Here is a 10,136-nt window from a genome sequence, read left to right as displayed (position 1 = left end):
CTGGCTTTCTCCTTGCATTCATTCATTCATTCATTCATGCAAGGAGAAAGGGCCTGGGAACATCTCAGGGGGAGGGGGCCGGGAAGACAGCCAGTGCAGAGGCCCCGAGGCAGGAGCACGTATGCTGGGCGGCTGAGGCGGGTGTGTGTGGAGGACAGTGAACGGGGAGGGTGGTGTGGGCCACGGCCAGGACTTCGGTTTTTCTACAGCATCTCACGGGAAGGAGAATGCAGCTGAGGGTAGGAGAATGCAGTGAGGTGACTGGTGCTTTCAAACCATCCCTCGGGCTGATTGGACGTGGAAAGAGAGTGTCTGGGAGACCACACACACGCACGTGCACACAACGCACATGACACCCGGCTGCTGGGGGCTGTGGTCGGGTCTGGGCTGGGCTTTGGAGGGGACTCAGCAGGACTTGCCCATGGAGTGGAAGTGGATGTGGGAAGAAACCAAGACACCAAGGTTCCCCCAGCTTGTGGGCCCAGGACGGGGTTGTCAGTGATCCAGGTCCCCTCCCTGCCCTCCCCACCCCCCCTTCCCCCCCTGACACGCCTTGGGGGTCTCACACTGGTCCTGCCTTCATGACGCCTTTCTGTCTCTACAGAAGGGCCACTGTGCATCAAATCACTCTGGGGAAACGGTCAGGGAGAACCCCTGCGTGCGACCCCCCAGAGTCCACTGGGAGGCAGAGGTGGAAAAGGCCTCCTGAGTCTTCCTCAGGAGGATCCCCCTCCCCATGATGTTGGCGGGAAGAGGATGACGGAGAAGCACCCCTCCTTGTTTATTTCTCTTACCAACTTGCAAAACATTTCTGGGTACGGGAGCGATGGGCAAGAGTGATTTTGTTACTGGTTCTGTAAGAATGGGGCAGACCCAGATAAGGCAAAGACAGTCCCCATATCCTTATTATATCGTCTTAAAAATGAAAAAGCAAAAAGAAGGATCTCCACACAGGGTCACAAAGCTTGGGAGCCAACCTTGTCCCTCCTCCACCTCCTATGCCTGAGTCCCCCTCCCAGGAGGACGGCATATCCGGGACCCAGGTCCGGGAGCAGTGGCTAAACGATCATGGCTATTTTTGCCGTTGTTATGATGGAATGTCCTCTGGCCCCGGCCCCTTAGCAACACTCAACGCCAGAGTCCGGCTGCCTGCCCACTACGTGGAAGTGTTGGGGACAGAGCACAGGCCTCCCAGCTGTGGTCACCCAGAGGCAGTGGGGAGGGGGCCAGGGACAGAACATGGGGCAGAGGCCTCCCCCTCACCCCCAGGAGAAGCCTGACCCCGAGCCTGAAGGAGCTGACACTTCTCCTTAAACCAGGGCCTGGGGGTGGGGCCATCTGGCCTGGACAGGAATCTCTACTTCCAGGGGACTGAGTCCATGTAGTGACTGGGGTGGGGCTGGAGGGGGGGACACAGGCCTGAAACTCAGGTGGCTTCTGGGCAAGAGGAATCAGCTCTGAGGAGCCATCAGTGCCAAGGCGCTCCTGGGTGCCAGCCTTGCCAGGGGGAAAAGGCAAGCTAGGAAACGCTCTTTTCATAGAGGCCTTCCTTCCAGGGGTCACAGAGATCCCCAGGAGGAATAGGTGGCCTGGGACCCAGGGGGTGGCCTCTTGGAGTCACCTGGGGGTGGGGGGACAGCTCCAGCAGCCCAGGAACTGGCTCTGGCCCAGGCAGCTGGGGAGCCCCGGCCCCCCCTCTGCTGGCGGAGGGGGCAGGGCTATGAGTCATGCCCTGCTGGGGCCTGGTGAGCGTGCTGAGAGCTGCAGCCCCTCGAGGACAGCAGACCCTGCCCTGATCAAAAGGAAAGAAGATGGATGAGGACCCCATAAATAGGCCAGCGCCACTGGGCTGGCCTCCGGGTGCAGCCGGCGAGGAGTCGGAGGTGAACGTTCTGGGTGTGCACGGAGCGAAGAAATTCCAGATGCAGCTGACATCCGTGGCGTGCTGCCACCTACGTCAAGCGGACTATGACAAGGAGGGGCTGCTGGCAGAGCGTTCGGTTCCTACAAGTTTCAACGTCTGTCAAAATTGGCTAATTGAATGCTTTGCATGACTCAAGGCTTCTCCGTCCACAAAATTCTCTCATTTCTGGAGCACCCAGAAAATTGATCTGGCTTGCTTTCCCCACCGTCTCACCTCTGCAGAATCGACAGTGGGTGTTTGCTGGGGGCTCTGTGCTTTCCATCCCAGAACAGTGGGCAGGACAGGAGCATTGGGCATGGAGGCGGGAGGCTTGGCGGGGCCACTGGCTGTGGGCTCGGGTAAGTCCCTTCTCCTCTTTGGGCCTCAGTCTTCTCCTCTGTGAAATGGGGTGAATTAATTCCCCCCGGCTGATGTAAAAACATCTCAAACTCAAGAGCTTAAAACAGCACACGTTTTTTTACCCTACACGTCTGGAGGTCAGGAGTCCAACGTGGGTCTCACTGGCTAAAGCGGAAACGTCAGCAGCGCAGCGTCCTTTCTGGATTCTCGGGGCAGGCCCCGTGTTCTTCCCTTTCCCACCTTCTTAGACAGTCCGCCCTCCTTAGCTGGTGGCCCCTCCCTCCACCTGCAAAGCCGGCAGCGCGGCACCGTGGCCTTCCTCTGTCAGAGCACTGACTCTCTGCCTCCTGCTTCCCCTTCCAGCATCCTTCTGATTAGGTTGGATCCACCCAGACAATCCAGGACAACCTCCCACCTCAAGGTCGGCAGATTAGCGGCCTTCGTCCGGCCTGCATCCTTAGCTCCTCTGGCTGCCACACCACAGTCACAGGCGACTCGGACATGGGCACCCAGAGTGGGGCACTCCTGGCGGCCGCGGCGGGTGGGCGGGGCCTAGCTAGGGGCTTCTACGGGGAAGCCTCTGCTCACACCGCCCGTCAAAGCGTAAGAACGGGTGGTGGTGTTGGCAGAAGTGCAAAGCGTCAACTCATCAACCATCGCTCCTGACCAGGGTGAGCGTGGGAGGAGCAGGGGCTCTGTTCCAGAGTGGAGGCCAGGAGCACCCCCTCCCTCCCGAGACCCCAAGGCTTCACCACACTTCGCCATGATTGGGGGAAGGCTGCTTCCTTTCATCTGGGCCACACACCCCTGCTGAGGGCCTACCCTGTTCTGTGCCGGGACGTGGGGCCCATTTAATCAGATGCGCTGGCCCGAGTTCAGTCTACTGGGCAGACAGGTATGCACACATACTAGTGAAAATACTGTGGGATAAAACCGTGGGACAGAGTCACTGCAAAGAGAAAGCGTTGTCTCCCCTTGTGATGGGGAAAGGTGTCTGAGAAAGCTTTCTGGGGTAGCTGGGTTTTGAAGTGTGACTAAGACTTCACTGGGTAGATGGGGCTGTGGACGCCACCAGAGGGAACAATTTGTAGACGCATAATAGAGGCGTAGCTTACTGTATACGTGGTGGGGTGGCGGGGTGGAGACTAGAAGCATTTTGCTATTAGTGAGGGGTGAGACGGGGGCAGTGCTGGCGACGAGGTCACAGGTAGGCAGGGGCTGGATGAAGGAGTCGGGCCTGCAGGTGATGGGGATTTTAAGCTGTGGCGGGACATGGTCAGGCGTGCATGTTAGAACAGGGACGGAGGGTGGAGTCAGCGAGGGTCAGGGAGGGACCGAGTGACAAAACCAGATGCCCACTGTGAGGTGGTGGCCAGAGAACACAGGTGTAGATACCACATCCCACCGTGAGAAGGTGTCTGCCCACGACGACACACGGGGCACCAGGCTGTGGCCATCCCAAAGCCACAGCCAGGAAGTTCCTTGGGGTGGGGAGGAGGCCACGTGCCCCGGGGGCAGCCAGTCCCCCAGAGCTCAGCTCTCTTGTCTTTGTCATAGACAGAAATTCTGGCATTTGAGAGTCATTCCTTTGACTAGCTCCTTGCTCATTGGTCTACAGGAAAATGTCACTCCTTGGGTGGCCAGCTTGGGGGTGATGGGTGGAGAGCTGGAGGTGGCCAAAGCAGTCTGGATCGAGTTCCAGCTGTGTGCCCGGGGTACAGTGTAATCTGTGTCCCTTCCTCTGTAGACGGGGTGAAAGGCGCCTGATTTGGCTTTTGCTGAGCCTCACTGAGAACTCACCACTGCCCAGCTCGTTACCGTGAACACAACTGCCTGGTGGAGAGTCTCCAACCCAGATGGCCAGCTTCACCAGCTCGAGGGTTCTCCCCACCACGCACAGCCAAACGTCCCCTCAGGACCCCACAACACGTACACACAGACACACCCATCACGCTGTCCTGTGCATCCCGCTGGCCGTCCGTGAGGTCACCAGGGCGGCGGTGCTTCTGCAGGTCTCTGATTCCTGTGAACACGCCTTCTGCAGCCCGAGAGCTGAAGAGGAAGCGGGTGTGGGGCAGCCCCCATTCCATGGGCGAGCCCCCAAAACGCACACCCTGCCCCCTCTAAACACCACTCAGAGCAAGGGGCCAGCTATGCCAGAGGCAAAGGACACGACACCCAGGAGAAGCTGATGAGGGGACTTCTGGCAGCATGGTGATGAGATACCCTAAAATGCCATGCTGCCACCCGGGGCTGGGTAAACGTCTACAGACATAACTTCACTGCATTGCTGAGCGTGTAAGAAAGACCCCCCGACCCCCCAAAAAGAATCAGCTGGAGCCAGATAGATGATAATAAGCATTCTCCTGGATTTTCCTGAGAGGTAGGACTGAGGCAATGCAGTGGGGTAGGTCATGAGAGAGGTAACCCCAAGACTCCCACATGAGCTGAGAGCCTCACAAGGGGTGACCCCCTTAAGGAGAGAGTGGTGGTTCCAACTAAATCTGCCTACCAGCAAAGGGAGCCTACTGGGAAATCTGGGTGTCTGCTTCAGGGCTTCAGGTAGAAAATATATACATAAAGTCGTAATTTCCCTTGAGAATTCATAACCGTAGGCCTACTCTCATGCAGCACTGGAATTAAATTTACACTATCCTTATACACAGGGGACTCCCAAGTCAAGAAATTAAAGGAACAGTCCTAGGTTGGGAATACCTGGTTATGACTGGCAAATGCAAACAAAAATCCTTTCGGAAGGAAAGCATACCATTTTAGGCCGTCAGGATTCCTGAGGACTCTCGACCAACTATGAACTGTCCGTAAAAAAGTGGTGAGACACAGGAAACAAGCCATCGTAAGGTGAGAGTCAATCACAACAACAGAGGTGTAGCTACCCCAAAACTTCAGATATTTGAATGTTTGAAATAGATGGAGCAATAAAAGATAGAATAAGGAAGAAGATAAAAAAGGAACCAGAGTCTATTGAAAAACACACCAGATGGATTTGAAAAGCAACCAAGTAGCGCTATTACAAATGTAAACATAAATGCTGGAACTTGAAACTCCAGGAGTTGAACAGCTGAAGGGAGAATCGGTGAATTGGAGCATAGATCTGAAGACATTTCCCAGGATGCAGCACAGAAAGGTAAGAAGACAGAAAATATGAAGAAAGGTAAGGAGGCCGGGAGGATGGAGTGAGGGGCTAACGTGCACGTAATTAGAATTGCGGATCCGCAGGACACGAAGGTGGTAATTGGAGGGAGGAGAGAGGTACTTGGCGGTCCAGGCAGAGGGAACAGCATGTGCCAAGGCCCTGAAGCACCTACCCAAAGCCAGTGGGCTAGAGCCCTTTGGCTGTTGCCAGCCTGTGCAGGGCAACACTGGGCACAGATGCCTCAGACTATTCCTGCCCGAGCAGTCTGGTGGGGTGCCAGCTGCAATGAGCCCGCCGTGTTACTGCCTGGCTAGCTCCATTTCCCCTTCGACTGCTCTCTGCACCCCTTCTCCTCTGCCAGTGTCAGGCCATTGGTCCAGGTAGAGCTAACGCCCGTCCTTCGTATTTCAGGGGTTGACATATGACCCCAGCCAGTTCAACCACAGCCAGTGAGGCCCAGTTCTCAAGTGTTTTTTTTAGAACCGCCTGGCAGAGTAAATCTCTGCTTCTGCCAGGGTTGCTGACGGGGGAGAAGGTTGGCCTGGAACTTCCATGAGATGGAATCAACACGAAAAGAGGTGGAGCCCAGTAGCCCTGGATGCAGCCACGCCTGAAGGATGTCCTGGACGTAGCAGTTACGTGCATTAACACATTTCTTTTTCTGCTTGAGCTGGTCTGAGTTGGTTTTTCTGTCACATGGATCGCCACACTCCATCCATGTCACATAGGGAAGCCCCAAGGCCAGGGACCCCATGGAGGCTTCTGGCTCAGCCTGGGGGTCAGGAAGGCTTCCCAGAGGAGGTGACGGCGGGGCTAGGCCTTGATGGCTGCGTCATGGTTAACTGGGGATGGGGGTGGGGTGGGCTGTGACTGAGCAGGCTGCGTCATCGTTAGCTGGGGGGAGAGGGTGTGCCTGGGCAGGCCGGAACGCGCGTTGGCTGTTTTCTGGGAGTCAGTAAGCCCACTGGCTCCTGGGGGTGATCTCTGCCCAGGCAGGCCCTAGGCTCCCAGGGTGGCTCTCACAGCACCTTGTGGTGACCTTGGGGCTTGACAAGGGCTGGAGGCCTGAAGAGACTGACACCTCAGTCTTCTGCACGGGGGCAGGCCAGACCAGGCCCCCAGGGGTCTTGCCTCATGAGTCACGTCGGTGTCAGGACCCCAACCTCAGGAATCAGCTGACGTATGTGAGGAGAGCAGTGTCAGGAGGTCATCAGCCCACACCTGCTGCTCCCCAGCCTGCAGCCTGGCCAGGGCCGTGGACACCCCTTGGAGGCAATGCCAGGAACATGCAATGTGCAGGTTACCAAACTGAGTGGGTTTAAGGATCCACTCTCAGTTCTGCAACAAACTCGTTTTAGGTCCTTGTTCCCAGCAGGCTTAGCACCCAGCAGCAATGTTCTGACTCAGCCAATCAGTAGGCTGCAAGTGCCTTGTACCCGTCACTGCTGGCCCAGGCCTCCATGCCCGACTTAAATGCCCACCTCCTCTAAGAAGCCTTCCCTGACTACCCCAAACAGAAGTGCTCCTTCCTGCTTCTCACGTCCCGTGGAACCCAGGAGTCCTCACAGATCATGAGTCCCAGGCTACCATGTGATGCGGTTGCCTGTAGGTATGTTGTATTTTCCTTTGGTTCATCTCTGCCGAGCCAGGGCCCAGCCAGGACCTGGCAAGAACACCTGATGGGGAAACATTTGCTAAATGAATAATGAATGGTTGGATGAAATTTCGAGGTTCCAGTTACATTGCATTTACCATGTGCCAGGCACTGTTTTAAATGTTGTATGAATACTAACTCATGGACTCCACATAATGACCCTTGGTGGTATGTTCTGTTTGATCCCTGCTTCACAGGAGAGGAAACTCAGGCATAGAGAGGCTCAGTAATGTGTCCAGAGCCACACAGCCTGTATGCAGCAAAGCCAGGACTCAAGCCCAAGAAGTCCCAACCCAGAGTCTGTGCTCTTAGGCCCAGGGCCACTACACACGTCTCCCCACGTGTGCAGGGAGGGCACCAAGGACCAGGGAGGTGAAGCAGCAGTGGCCAAACCCTCCTTCCTCCTTGTCTGGCTCTTGCCTCCTTAAAACAGGAGCCCCGGGGCCTTGGGTCCTAAAGGTGGCTCATCTAGTCACCAGGCTTTTATGGAGGCTGCAGGCAAGCTCTTTCCCCATACAGGCAGAGCCGGTCTGGGCCCCGCCTCCCTTCTCTGGGTGAGTTTTGCCTGTGGGCATCCAGTGGGCCAAGGGGAGGCTGAGTTTGTGGTTTGTGGGTGTGTTTCCATGCTGTTGGTTGATGGATTCAATCTCTGTGTACTGGGAGAGGAGCTGGATAGAGACGGGCTGGGCGAGTGCCCTGGGTCTCCAGGTTCCCCCACTGATGAGCAGGGCTGGCTGGCTGTGGGGCGGGGCCCTGAGAGGGCCCTGGGTGTCCTTGGGTTGTATACCAGTAGAGATGGGCCAATTATTGTATTTTAAGGTCACTTGGAATGCCTCTTCTCTGTACGGTTGTGTCACCATCAAAATGTGCAATTGGGTTCTTCATTTTTTGTTGTTGTTTTTAGGATTTTTAAAAAACTAAGTTTGTTTCACTAATTAATCTACAAAACAAGGTATTTTCAAAGAGCGCTCTCTACACTGTTTTACTCTTCTTTGAGGTTAACTGTTTTAAACATTTATGAATTATCCTTTAAGTTTTTAAGGATGTGAAAAAGAATATTTGTATTCCTCACTTTTTAAGCTAAATGATTGTCTTTCTCTAGGTAGCCTGTTCTATTTACTCTCTTTTTATTATACCTTTACCTATGCTGTATTGATTACTTTATATTAACACGTCTACATAATATCCTTGGTCCACTGTCTATCTGCCTGCCTGCCTTCCTTCTTCCTTCTTCCCTCCCGCCTTTCCTTCCTTCCTTCTTCTTCAATTGTCTGTTGGCTCCCTAGCAGGAGAAACACCATGTTTCCCCGAAAATAAGACCTAACCGGAAAATAAGCCCTAGCATGATTTTTCAGCAGGACATCCCCTGAACATAAACCCTAATGCGTCTTTTGGAGCAAAACTTAATATAAGACTCGGTCTTATTTTCGGGGAAACAAGGTAATGAAATTAGCTGGTAACCTTTCATTCCTCTTCACTCCCCCCTAGCGTCCGATTTGAAATCATACTTTTTTATGTCCTGTTCACACCCATAGGTAATAGCAAGCTGATCCTACTTTTCACATACTTATTCTTCCCCCACTGTCTCTACATCACCTCAGTTAAATTGAATTCTAAGGATGAAATGCACTTCCTGTTCATTAGTCCTTTTTTGCTGATTCTCCATTCATTTCCATTCTCTGAAGTTCAGTCTCTCACGGATTACTTCAGGAAAGGCTGTGGAACCAATAATCCTGAACAGGACCAGCTCCTCTGCAGCCTTTCACCCCGGGGGCTGTTTTGACCGGGTATACTAGCATTGTGGGCTCATATTTCCTTTTCTTGGACAGTTGGAATATGTCTTCTGGTATAAAGCATGGCTGTCAGCAGTCCAGTGGGATCTGGCAGTTTTCCTTGTAAGTGACCTGTTTGTTGTTGTTTGTTTGTTTCTTACCAGGGTGTCCAAGGATTTTCTTTTCTTTTTCTTTAAAGTTCAATAGTTACACTCAACTATGTCTCAGGCTTGCTCATTCCAGATCAATCTTCCTCATATGGGGTATGTTCGTTCAATAGGTGATTTCAAGGTTGTTTGTTTTAAAATTCAGGAATGCTTTCTTGAATTGTAGTTTCAATATTTGTTCTGTTCCATTGATCTGAGTTTCTTCTTCAGGGTATTTTATAATGAGTTGTATGTTAGATCTTTCCTGCTTATCCTTCATAGCTCTCATTCTTGCTCAAATCTTTTTTATCTCTCTCTGTTTTTTTTTAACTTTTATTTATTTTAAGTGTGTTTTTTCCAGGACCCATCAGTTCCAAGTCAAGTAGTTGTTCCAGTCTAGTTGTGGAGGGCGCAGCTCACAGTGGCCCATGTGGGGATCGAACCGGCAAACTTTTTGTTAAGAGCACCGTGCTCTAACCACTGAAAAACCGGCCCCCCCCTTTTTTCTTTTTTATTAAAGAAATCTCCCACTTTCTATCTTCCATTTATCGCAAGGCATTATCCGTTGTGTTTATTTCTTCTTGTGTTCCTTTTAGTTTTGAATTACTTTTTTCTTTTATTTCTACTTATTCCCTGAGCTCTAAAACTCTCAAATTTTTGTTTCCTCCAACCATCTATTTTCTGAATTTTTCTACTTCTGAATTATGTTGTTCTTTCATGATTTCTATCACTTTATTAGTTTTTCGGCCTCATTTTGAAGTACAGGACTCCAGTTTTCATCTGTTTTGTGGGCAAGTCTTTCTGATGCACGTTCATATGCTACAGCTGTGCTGTCCAATATTGGATGGCCACTGGCCACATTTGGCTATTTGCATTTGAAGTAATTAAAATGAAATACAATTACAACAGGGTCAGTTTCTCCTTCGCACTAACCATTTCAAGTGCTCAATACCCATGTGTGGCTACTGTATCCGGCTGCACAAATATAGAGAATTTCCATCATTCTGGAAAGTTCTATGGAGCAGAGCTGGTCCACAGGATCACAACTCTCTGCCTTACTCTCTTTTTCTTATCATAACTTTGTGTAGTGTCCAACTGTAACCCTCCTCTAGCTTGCTCTGTTGTAATCCCTCTTGGCTCGCGGCCA

This window comes from Rhinolophus ferrumequinum, chromosome 10 (assembly GCF_004115265.2).
Source record: "Rhinolophus ferrumequinum isolate MPI-CBG mRhiFer1 chromosome 10, mRhiFer1_v1.p, whole genome shotgun sequence".
In the NCBI taxonomy this organism is placed as follows: domain Eukaryota; kingdom Metazoa; phylum Chordata; class Mammalia; order Chiroptera; family Rhinolophidae; genus Rhinolophus; species Rhinolophus ferrumequinum.
This window is presented reverse-complemented; position numbering follows the sequence as displayed.